The 12,504-nt window shown below is 52.0% G+C and overlaps 1 protein-coding gene across 5 annotated transcripts in view; it reads left to right on the top strand.

The window, feature by feature from the left end:
- Positions 1 to 6,220: 6,220 nt before the first annotated feature.
- Positions 6,221 to 12,504, top strand: part of ZC3H7B (zinc finger CCCH-type containing 7B) — a 58,691-nt gene continuing 52,407 nt past the window's right edge. For 3 of the 5 annotated variants that reach the window (XM_059401919.1, XM_059401917.1, XM_059401918.1), the window contains exon 1: positions 6,221 to 6,609. The gene's annotated coding sequence lies outside the window, so the exon portion shown is untranslated. The remainder of the gene's footprint in view (positions 6,610 to 12,504) is intronic. The other 2 variants (XM_059401921.1, XM_059401920.1) reach the window with 2 other exon arrangements.

Genomic DNA, 12,504 nt, shown 5'->3' with positions numbered 1-12,504 from the left:
ATGGTTGGGCGCCGGGGTGGCGGAGTTGGTTGCGCCACTGCCTTCGGATCAGGTCGTGATCCCAGAGTCCTGGGATTGAGCCCCGCATTGGGCTCCCAGCTCTGCGGGAAGTCTGCTTCTCCCTCTGACCTTCTCCACTCTCATCTCTCTCTCACTCTCTCAAATAAATAAATGAAATCTTTTTTTTTTTTAATTTATTGATTGTTATTATTGTGCTGGGTTATGTAAGAGGCTGCCCCTGTTCTTGGGAATGTATGCTTAAATAATTAGGGGTGTGGTATCAGCAACTGACTTACCAATAGTTCAAAAATGTATATATACACGTAGAGAGAGCGCACGCGCATGTGGCCTGATGTTCAAAATAAGTGAACCTGGGTGAGGGGGTATGGGGGGGGGTTCTTTGAACAGTTCTGCTACTTTCCCCTAGGTTTTAATTTTTTAGGTATCAGAACACAAATAGCTTTTCTTTTTTTCTTTTCGCAAAGAACATTTTATCCATTATATAAATAACATGTGTTTGCTATAAATACTTCAACCAACATAGAACAGGATAAAGAGAAAAGTAAACATTACCCGAGAAACTCTAGCACCCAGAGATAATCACCATCAACATATGCAGCCTTCTCCAAAGTCACCTCTCACAACTTGGCCCACGCACATGATTTTTGCTTTACCTGCAATTGAAAGTTAAATATATTATGTGCCAGATCTTTTCACACACACTTAATTTAATCTTTACAACCGCAAAGGAAGCGGGCATCATTGCCACCCCTTCCAGCAGAGAGATGAGAAAACAAGCTCTATACCCTGGTTCGCACCACTCCTGAGATGTGGGTCCTCTTTCCACCCATCCTCTCCTATTCTGCGTATAAGGCCCATGGCAAATACCATCTCCTCCGGGAAGCTTTTCTACATCACTCTGTCCAGAATGAGTCACCTTCCTCTAGGCCCTATAGCAAGCTTCAAGTCCCCACAGTGGCTGATTTGCAGCTCTGAGAGCTTTTTCACAACATTAATAATATTATTGGCAGCGTCCTTGTCAACCTGGGAGAGCTTTGGGGCAGGTACTGTACCCAACTTGGCAGCATCTTTTCCGGGATTCACTTGTCGTAAGTGCTTCACGTTCCCTCATTTGAGCTGGATTCCAGTCAGGGTCACTGGATGTTTGCTTAAAATGAGTCATCATCTGAGAAGGCTGAGATGCTCCCAATTAGGCCTGATGCTATTCCTGTGCCGATTACAGCTAGCACTGATCAAATCAGTCTGGATTTTCCTTGGGGTGATCCCCAGCCTCCCTTTTCCAGTTTTTCTTTTTGAGGCCTTCCTTGACCTTCTGACAGAGACCTCCCAGGAGGGCAGATGGTAGAACATCTTAGGTGATCTTCCCTGCCCTCCCCTAACTGATGCGTCATAAGATTTTCAGGTTTGGAAGGGAATTCTTAGCAGAAACAATGGCCTTCAGGGTGCCTGGCTAGCTCGGTCCAGTCCATAGAGCATGCGACTCTTGATCTCAGGATAGTGAGTCCAAGCCCCACGCGGGGTGTGCATTCTACTTAATTGAAAGGGAGAGAAAAGGAAACAACAGCCTTCAAGGGCTAAAGAGGTATTGGGAGGTAATGAGAGCCTGGGGGAGAGTAAATGTTCTGTCTGAACATGTTCATGTTCTATACTCAAAATCACCAAAACAGCCCAACATCACCCCTTAGCAATCCAGATTCTGTTTGTTACTCCTGAAACTAGATTCTGTCTTAAACCACTTTAAAATGGGAAGACTGGGAGAAGGAGGTTACACAATGGTACACAGTGTCAGAGGAGTCCAGAGCCATCAGTGTTTCCAAGCAACGCAGTTGTCATCCCTTCTCTTTCTGCAACTCACTCTCTCTCCTTTTCAAGGTATCACCTGAGAGCTAGTTTGCTGTGCCTAGTAAATGGAATCAAAGCCTTTGACAGATGGACAGAGCCATCTCAGGCCACGCCTATCTTCAACACTTCAAAGAATTGAGGACCAGAGAGGTTAGGTGACCTGCCCAAATTACACAGTAATTTAGACAAGAGACAGTAGGTCTTTTTGTTTGTTTTAAGTAAGCTCTATGCCCAGCGTGGGGCTTGAACTCATGATCCCAGTAATCAAGAGTAGCTTGCTCTACCAAATGAGTCAGCCAGGTACCCCAAGATAAAAAAGAGCAGAAGCCAGATCTCTGGGGTCCTTTTCTTTTTCTTTTTTTTTTTTTTAAAGATTTTATTTATTAATTTGACAGAGAGAAATCACAAGTAGACGGAGAGGCAGCCAGAGAGAGAGAGAGAGAGGGAAGCAGGCTCTCTGCCAAGCAGAGAGCCCGATGCGGGACTCGATCCCAGGACTCTGAGATCATGACCTGAGCCGAAGGCAGCGGCTTAACCCACTGAGCCACCCAGGCGCCCCTCTGGGGTCCTTTTCAACACACATGCAAAACAATTCATTCTGTGAGTGTGAGGTGGGTATAAGGGGAAAGGAGAATGTTTGAGACGTTTCTGTCTCTTTGCAGCTTCTTGTTCTTTTGTTTTTAAAGGATGTTCTGAAGAGAAAAGCAGGCTGCCTCTGATTAGTTTGGTTTACTTTAACTGAGTGTTTTAAATTCCATTGTGGTGCCTGGAAACAAACTTAATTACTAATTGTAAATGGTATAAATAACAATATTTATACTGGTACTAAGAGCTACTAAGTCTGCAGACTTGCCATTTAGTGAGATCAAAGACAAATGCCTGAATTATGCCGGACATGTGAGGAATGTGGAGAGAAATTCCCAAGATCCTTCAGGGTCCTGGTGCTTGCTTAGGGCTCCGAGAGAAAGGTGGTGGGCCTGGCTTCCCAGCATTGCAGAGTCCTCTGCCCCCTCACCCTCAAGGGTCAGCTCCCCTGGTGGGAAGTTGCTGCTAACAGATGATTCTGTTAAAGACCACTCAAACCACATTCTCCCCCGGTTCAAGCCCAGGGCTCCCCATCAGAATACATGATCTTTTAAATTTTTTTTTAAATTTTTTTAAGATTTTATTTTTATTTATTTGACAGACATAGAGAGATCACAAGTAGGCAGAGAGGGAGGCGGGGGGGTGGGGGAATAGGCTCCCCGCTGAGCAGAGAGCCTGATGCGGGGCTCAATCCCAGGACCCTGGGATCATGACCTGAGCTGTAGGCAGAGGCTTCAGCCCACTGAGCCACCCAGGTGCCCCTACATGACCTTTTTAAACTTTGATAAATAACCATAATTAAAATAATTCATTCCCCCCACAAATAGTAATCAAGTATTTACTATGTACCAGGCACTGTTCTGGCTCTTGGAATCCGAGGGTGAGTGAGACAGAAAAGAATGTTGTCTGTGGAGGAGCTTAAATTGTGGCCTCATGTTTCTGGGGAGTTTCCTGATACCAAATGCTTTTGGTAAATTATTTTCTCCTTTAAGAATTCTTTTGTTCCAGGGCGCCTGGAACAAAAGAATTTATTTATTTAAGATCTTATTTATTTATTTGAGAGAGAGTGAGAGAGAGCGTAAGAGGGGAGAAGGTCAGAGGGAGAAGCAGACTTCCCACTCACCTGGGAGCCCCATGTGGGGCCCAATCCTGGGACTCCAGGATCATGACCTGAGCCAAAGGCAGTCGCTTAACCCGTTGAACCACCCAGGCATCTGGAAATAATTTTTTAATAAATACTTACAGGAATTTTTAAAAAATAGTATAGATGAAAAAAGCATTAAGAATAAAGTTAAGGGGGCACCTGGGTGGCTCAGTTGGTTAAGCAACTGCCTTTGGCTCAGGTCATGATTCCAGGGTCCTGGGATCAAGCCCTCCCCATGCCCCTCCCATTGGGCTCTCTGCTCAGGGGAGCCTGCTCCCACCTCCCCACCCCCGCTGTTCTGCCTGCTTGTGATCTCTGTCTGTCAAATAAATAAATAAAATCTTTAAAAAAAAAAAAAAGAATAAAGTTAAGAGTGTTGCCTGGGTGGCTCAATGGGTTGAGTGTCTGCCTTGGGCTCAGGTCATGATCCCAGGACCCTGGGATCGAGCTCCACATCAGGCTCCCTGCTCAAACCTGCTTCTCCCTCTCCCACTCCCCCTGCTTGTGTTCCCTCCCTCTCTCGCTGTCTCTCTCTCTCTGTCAAATAAATAAATAAAATCTTTTGGAAAAAAGAAAAGGAAAAGGATATGTGTTCCTTTACGGGCCACTTGCGATGGTGGGATACTTCACTGGCCAGCTAGTTCATTTGAGGCAAGATGTGGGGATCCAGCTGGCCTCAGCATCCTCCTCCACAACACGGGGGTGATGGTAACAAGTGGTGGCTAATCTGATCGATTGTCAGGAGCGGTTCACTATAAATTGTGCAGGGGGTATATTTATCAGATATTCTTATCCTTATTTACAAGTGAGGAAGTTGATGATGTGAGATTGCCCACAGTCACCCAGCCCGCAAGAGGTGGGAGCTGGGACTCCCACCCAGCTTGGTCTTCCAAATGCCAGCGCCCAACTTCCCCAAATCTCCAGGGAAGCTGCCTTTAACCCATGATCTTGGGTCTATCCCAGGTGACCCAGGGATTGAATTCCCACGAAATATCAGAATCCCTAAGGGGTGCTTATTAGAAATGCTGAATCAGAATGTTTTTTTTTAAAGTATTTTATTCATTTATTTGACAGAGAGAGGTACAGTGAGAGAAGGCACACAAGCCCCGATGTGGGGCTCGATCCCAGGACCCCGGGAAAATAACCTGAGCTGAAAGCAGACGCCCAGTGACTGAGCCACCCAGGCACCCCTGAATTAGAATCTTTTGAGAGCCGGGGATTAGATATCTTCATTTTCAGCAAATCCTGCTCTGCAGTAAGTCCAAGGACCTCTGGACGCTGCTTTTCATTTAAAAAAAAAAAAAAAGATTTATTTATTTATTTGGCAGACAGAGATCACAAGTAGGCAGGGAGATAGGCAGAGAGAGAGGGAGAGGGAAGCAGGCTCCCCGCTGAGCAGAGAGCCAGATGTGGGACTTGGTCCCAGGACCCCGGATCATGACCCGAGCTGAAGGCAGAGGCTTTAACCCACTGAGCCACCCAGGTGCCCCAGCATCTGACTCTTGATTTCAGCTCAGGTCATGATCTCGGGGTCCTAAGAACAAGCCCCGCCTAGGGCTCCTTGCTCAGCAGAGAGTCTTTTCTTTCCCTCTCTCTCTGCCCCAACCCCTACCCATTCTCTCTCTCTCAAATAAATAAATATCTACACCCCCAGATAAATAAAACCAAGCTTTCAGGATCATTGTGAGAAGGAAGTAAGTAGACACATCTCCGGGTTCTTGCCCTCCTTGCCCTTAGGACAGTGTGTTTAAATGTTAAAAATCTGTCCTACAGGGGCGCCTGTGTGGCTCCGTCAGTTAAATGTCTTTTGCCAGGTCATGATCCCAGGGTCCTTGAATCGAGCCCCATGTCAGGCTCTCTGCTCAGTGGACCACCTGCTTCTCCCTCCCTCTCTGCCTGCTGCTCCCCCTGCATGTGCTCTATCTCTGTCAAATAAATAGTTAAAACCTTAAAAAATTTTTGTCCTACCAATATTTCCCCAGCGTCTAAGATGTCTGGCACAAAGGTTTGGGGAAGAGATAACATAAAGTCTGCTGGGGTCACAGTTGATCCTCAGTAATTAAAATACACACATGTGTACGTGTATGTACATACATACGCACGTAAGTATGTGTGCATGAATATGTAAGTGCATGTGTGTGTGTCTGAAATTAAAAGGAGGAAAGAAGGACATTTGAGAGAACTCTCCCGGGGTGTGGGAGTCGTCTGGAATCAAGGGCGCAGGTAGTGGCAGCGAGGATGACGCGGTATTTGGAATCAGAAGCTCGGGATTCAAATCCAGCCTGGGCCTGCCCGGCTCGGAGGCGGCGGCGGCGGCGGCGAGGAAGGCCAGACAGCCCGCCTCTCTGGGTCATCTCCCTTTACCCACTGGGTCTTCTAAGTACCCTCAAACCCTTTCCGGAAAGATCTCAAACATAAAACACCAGCCGACTGAGGGTCTGATGCTTCTCTGATGAGCCTCTGGTCCTCGTCCGTGGATTGGGGCGGGGGGTGGTGGTGGGGGGGCTTTAGTGAAAGCACCTGGCAACGCGGGAGCCCCTCCACCTACCGGGAAGGGCCGAGGCGCTGAGTTGGACCCGCAACGACTCGCCCGAGGAAAAAGCCCTAAAAGGGAAGGCCACGTTGAGAGAAAATAAAGGTGGCTTCCAGGCAGGAGCTCTGCACGGGGCAGGGGGACTTCCCCGCCCCCAGGTGCGCAGCCCGCGCCGCCCACCCCGGGCGCGAGGCGAGGGCAGCCGCGCTCTAGGACCCGAGGAGGAAGAGCTGCAGGAGACGGTGCCTCCAGCGGGTGCTGCCGCGCGCGGCCGGCCGAGGGGCTGGAAATGAAAGTAAAGCGCTCCGGAGCCACATGGACCGAGCTGCCGGGGCGGCGGCGCCGGGAGCACGATGCGGCCGCCCGTAATTAAATAGCATTTACTCTTATTATTACTAATAATAATAACGTAATCATACCTCTAGTCATAGCATACCATTTATCGGGCTCGGCGCAGGCCCGCGGGGAGCGCAGCCCGGCCGAGGTGAGTGCTGCGCGCGGCCCGAGCCCGGCGGGGCAGAGGCCGGGGCCCGACCGCGTCCCCGCGGCGGGCGCGGGAGGGCTCGGGGGCGCCCGGGGGCCGCGCCGGGCCGGGAGAAGGCGCGGGGGAAGCCCGGGCCAGGCCGGAGCTGCGCGGGGCCACCCGCAAAGTGCATTTTGCAGAAATAAAGAAAGAGCCGCCAAATCCTCATTTCCTCCTTTTTGGGGCTCCCCCACCCCGTCCCCGTGCCCTGCCCCAAAGTTTCAAAGTTGTGCGGCCGGGGGCACCTGCCGCTGGGTGATTTGGCCGCCCCTGCAGCTCCCGGTGGTGGTGGTGGGGGGGGAGTGCCTTGGAATTTTCTTGCGTGGGGGGCTCCCGCCTCGGCGTCCGGAGCTTTGGGGTGCGCGGATGCTTTGCCGGGCCCCCGCGAAGGGGGTCGAGGGGGCTGGCAGGGGCGTTTCTGGCAGCGCGCCCCTTCCTTTTGTGTGCGCCTTGGTCCCGCAGCGCCGAGAGTTGAGGGGACCGCAGCAAGGGACCGCGGCCGCCGACGGGTCGCCTCTGTCGGCTGCGGCGGCCACGCGAGCCCGGGGATCCGGGGCCTACGGCCCGGCCGGGGGGGGGGGGGGGGGGGGGCGGCAGGAAAGGGGGGCGCGGTCTGGGCAGGGGGGCATTTCCGGTCGCGAGATCCATCCCTGGGCTGGGAGGCCTGAGCGGCGGGTCGCTGTGCCAGGAGCGCGCGGGGACTGGGGTGGTGGGGGGTGAGAGGGGGGTGCAGCTCCAGCGCTTGGGGGGCGCCCCCCGGAGATGGGCGCCCCAGAGTCACTGACCCAGACCTCCGACCCCCTCCCGCCCTCAGAGGATCCCCCCTCCAGGATCTCCCCCTTCCCCGCCCTGGCCCCGGGCCTGCTCCCTCCTCTCCCTTTCCTTTTTAAAATCTCTCTGGCTCGGATATTTATAAGGTGCCTGGTTTAAGGGTCTTGCACAGAGACAAAGCAGTTTTCCCAGGAGGAAAACAAAACGAAAAGGTAGAAACGTCCCCCCTGCCCCTGATGGCTCTGGTGCCAACATGGCATCAATGGGGAAGAGTAGGGGCTGGGGCGGGGAAAGGGGGGCTGGGGAGTCTGGGGCTGGAGAAGGGGTCTGATCCTGGGCTGGGGGACTGGGGGCCCGCAGCAGCTTCGTGGGTTCTCTGGGGTTGCTCACAGAGACTTTGGTGTCTGGGTACCAGACTTTGAACCCCAACTTCTTACCATTTTCCTCAGCATCTGCAATTCATCCAGTCCCATGAAAATAGCAGAATGCAGATCCTTGAATTTTCACACAAATGGGATAATTATAGTACATTTAGCAACTGTTGGACACAAAATTCCAGCAGAATCTTTACTTCTACTACTGAGACTACTACTGCCCCTCTCCCCACATACAACCACACCCACCAGAGTCTTCCTTCCCCATTTTGACTTGCCACTGAAATTGGACTGTCAGGTAGAAATGATGCCTGTCCAAAATGCTGTTGGGGCAGATTGGAGGCCCCGGGGTACCCAAAGCTGGGAAGGTGAAACCTGTTTTGAGGAGGGATGAGATCTGAGGATGGGAGAGAGGTTTTGTGGTCCCTGAACTGGAACCAGGTTTGTGTTCGACAGAGGCCGTGAATTCTAAGCTGTTGGCTTTTTGTTTGGGATGGACAACGAAGAATGCGGGGTGGGTGGATTATTGGGGGCTAAGAAGCTCTGTGGGATGAGCTAGTGTCTAGGTATAAGAAAGTTAAGGAGTCAGTAGGTTTGGATTTGCGACTCTGAAAATAATAATCCCTTAAATAGAACTTTTTCGTTTATAACAAAAGGGCTTTCACATATGCTAGCTCATCTGGGCTCCATAGCAACCATGTCAGGTAGACGTTATTCAGTCCTCATTTTCCAGATGAGAAACCTGAGGCTTCTAGAATCGAATGTCCCCCTGGAAATCACATAGCAGAGCTAGGATTCCCACTTAAGTGTTCGGACTCCAAATCTTCAGCCTTTCGCAGGGGCCCAGGCCACCTTCGCAAATTAGTTTTCGAATGCCTTCTGTGAACATGGTGAGATGCTGTGGGGCAGGTTTGGGGTTGAGTTTGTCGCCTAGATTGTGGCTGGAAGGAGAAAGTCAACTCGAGCAGAACCCACGAGAGGACCGAGCCCTGCTCAGGACTGGAGTCAATGCAGTGGGAGGGAGCAGAAGAGAGAGCTCTCAGGGTGACCTGGAAAAGAGAGGAAGGGCCTCTGGAAAGTGGATCTTGAGCTTGACAGAATGGGGAGGTCTGGCTGGGGAGAGAGAAGAGAAAGGGAATTCCTGGGATGACCCCAGTTGCTTCTGTGCTGGGAGGTTGGCGGGTAGTCTGACTCTTACAGTGGTTCCATGAGGGGGGTGGGCATTTATGTCTCCATTTCACAGATGGAAAAATTGAGGAACACGGGATTCATGTGCCTGGCCGGGTGTCAGCCAGCTGGATCGGAACCCAGGCTTATGTGACTGTTGAGTATGTACTACGGGATTGGTATCAGAATTGGCTCGCCTACATTCAAATGTGTAGACAAAGAACAGAGACCAGGACAGGCGGATTCGGCAAACACCATGGGGGTGGGGGCTTAAGCCCAAAGACCAGCAGGCTCCCTGAGGCGGGGGAGTCTTACTGAACCTCCCTTCTATCCTGGGGCCTCATGGGGCTGGCCCAGCGAAAGTACTTAGAAGATTTCTGGAAGCATGCCTGGAGAAGGCAGAATGGTGGAGAAAGGAGCACTGGGCTCTGAGTGCGGAGTCTAGGTTCACTTCCTCAGTGCCTGCGGGTGCCGAGCTTGTGGTTTGGAAAGGAGAAAGATATGGGTGATTAACCTGAGCTTCCCAAGGGCAGACACTGGGTCTGATTCACCCTCTGTGCCCCAGGCCCTAGTGGAGGGGGGAGGAGGATACATTCAGCCAACGTGCTGTCATACTGAGTTATGCCCCAGTGTAGAGGAGGAAGGGGTTGTGTTTTTTTTTTGGCCCTAGATGGAAGGTCTTTCTAGAAGAAGTGCCATTTGGACCCTTGGGAGGTGGTTCAGAAAGGCCAGAGAAGGCATCTTGAGGAGGGCCCGTGGGCTCTCTGGGCCTCAATTTCCCTTTCTGAAAACGAGCCCTGAGGTTGGATGGTGTGTGATGGTCACCTGTGGGGAGAAACCCAGTGCCCAGGGATCGGGGCAGGACAGTCAGAGGAGAGGAACTGCACATGGGGGGGGGGTTAATTTTTTAATCATATAGCTGTTGCCCAAGCCAGCATTTCCTCTAGTCTGGCCCTATTGTGTGTGAGTGCTTTTTCCTAGATGAGCTTTCTTAATCTTTACAGCAGCCCTACAGGGAAGCACTGTGATTGTCCCCATTTTACAGATAAAGAAACTGGCCAGGGAGGTTGAGCGGCAGAGCCGGAGAGCAGCCCCGGGCAGCCTGGCGCTTGAGTTGCTCTGCGTGGGCCCAGGGACGGAGAGGGACGGGGCGGGTGGTGGTAACCTCAGATGGCAGAGGTGGAAGTGTCCCCTGAGGAGGAAGTCTGGCTGCCAGCTGAAGCCGGAGCCTCAGCCTGGCCTGATGGAGTGACGGCTACGTGTCAGCTCCCAGGAGCCTCCACAGGAGCCAGCTCCTTTCATCACATTTAATGGCCCGTAGAAAACCGGCTGGCTTTCCTTTCTCTGTCATCACCAGCTCCGGGGCTCCTTCCTGCCTTATTTATTTCCCCAGGAAGTCTGTTTCTCGGCTAGCGCCCTGATGGCTTCTGCGGGTCCCCCCGTCAGGCGGCGGGGGCCACTGCTGCCTTCAGAACCCAGCTGGGGCTGACTTCAGTTCAGCCGCGGGGCCCTGGCCCCCACTCAGCGCTTGATGGCAGCAGTGGCACTTAGGGACACCGGCCACGACATGTTAAAGGCTGCTGTGTGCCAGCCCTGTGCTTGGCGCTTTCTGGGCCTTCTCTTACTGAATCCGCTCAACAATGCTTGGAGGCAGGAGCGCGTTTTAGCTGCCCCATTTTGCAGATGAGAAGGCTGGGTCCAAGATCACCGGGCTGTGGTGGAGCTGGGACACGGAGGGTCAGAGGGAGCCAGGCACTCCCCAGCCCCAGCCCACGCTGCAAGAGAAGTGCCTTCAAGGTATTTTGTTTATTTACTTCGTCATCTCTATGCCCAATGTGGGGCTCAAACTTGCTACTCTGAGAGCAAGAGTTGTATGCCCTCCCAACTGAGCCAGCCGGGCGCCTCACAAGTTCTTTTAGTCTCCACGAAGCTCTTATCTATCCAGAAATCTCGATGATTGGATGGGGTCACCCGCTCTCCAGCTCTTCCTACCCTGTCCACACGGTGACTTGGAAAGGGAACAGGGTGTCACATTTCCTGGGACCGAGAGCCATGTCTTCCGAAATGCTGGGGTCAGCCAGCGAACATCCAGTGATCACTTGCTGTGAGGGCTGTGGGGGAGGTTGAGGATGTGACCCTTCCGGGGTTTACAGAGGTTCACCTGTGCCCTTGTTCTCTGGGCATCCGTGTCATGGCCTGCGGCACAGGAACTTAGGGCAGGGAGTCCAAAGTCCTGATTTTCATTCCCAGCTCCAGCACATTCTAGCTACGCATTCTGGGACATAATCATATTGTCACTCTTGGCCTCACTCCCTCTCTCCCTCCCTCCCTCTCTCTTTTTTAAGATTTTATTTACTTATTTGACAGCGAGAAAGAGATCACAAGTAGGTAGAGAGGCTGGCAGGGGGTGGGGTGGATGAGGGAAGCAGGCTTCCTACTGAGCAGAGAGGCCCAATGTGGGGCTTGATCCCAGGACCCGGAGATCATGACCTGAGCTGAAGGCAGAGGCTTAACCCACTGAGCCACCCAGGCACTCAGTCTCTTGTTCTGTGAAATGGCCTGACCGATTCAGTCCCATCTTCCCTGGGTGTGCTGTGAGACTCAAATGAAGAGAATTTGAAAACTCTAAAGACCAATAGTGTGATAGCATGGTGGTGGCCATAACCTCCAGAATCTTCTCCACTGCCTACCTTGATCTAGGCCCAGACCACTGCAGGAGACTGCTCACTCATTTTCCAGCTTCCCCTCTTTTCATCTGTCCTCAATGCAGCAGCCTGACGGATCTTCTCAAGATTTAAATGGGACCTTGTCAGTCCTCTGTTAAAAAGATTCCAGTGGCTTCCTGACACACACGGAACGCAGTGCTGGCTCCCCAGTCTGGCCTGCACAGAGCTTTCTAATGAGCCTTACTCGTCCCCTTGAAACTTGCTTCCTACTTGGCTTGCCCTCACTCTAGCGGTGTGGTGACACTGGCCTTCTGTCTTTTTCTCGAACATTCCGAGCTTTTCCCACCTTAGGGCCATTACCTTTGCTGGACCCTCTGCTGGTACGCGCTCACCTGCCTTCTGTGTTCCCATGCCTAGCTCCTTCTTGTTTCTCTTGAATGCTGATTCCCTGAAAGGCCATCCCTCCCTGCCACATTTCCAATTTTCAGTTTGCTCCTTTAACTCTTCTCTGTAGCTTTACTTGTCTTGTGCATTGAACATGGGCCTGTTTATTTGTCTTGCCATGCCTGGACCTCGTGTTCCATGAGGTCAGGGACTTTCTTAACCTCACTCCCCCAGCATCTGGCACATAAAGGTGCTCTGTGGTTATTTGTTGAGTAAATGAGTAATAGTAGCAGGGTGGTCCCGAACAGCCCTTGCCAAAAAAAAGAGTGGCCTAGATAGATAGAAACTGCAAAGCAGGGGCGCCTGGGTGGCTCAGTGGATTAAAGCCTCTGCCTTTAGCTCAGGTCATGATCCCAGGGTCCTAAGATTGAGCCCCACATAGGGCTCTCCCCTCAGCAGGGAGCCTGCTTCCCCACCCCCCTCTCTGCTCCCCT

This window comes from Mustela nigripes, chromosome 6 (genome assembly GCF_022355385.1).
Source record: "Mustela nigripes isolate SB6536 chromosome 6, MUSNIG.SB6536, whole genome shotgun sequence".
NCBI lineage: Eukaryota > Metazoa > Chordata > Mammalia > Carnivora > Mustelidae > Mustela > Mustela nigripes.
This window is presented reverse-complemented; position numbering and strand designations above follow the sequence as displayed.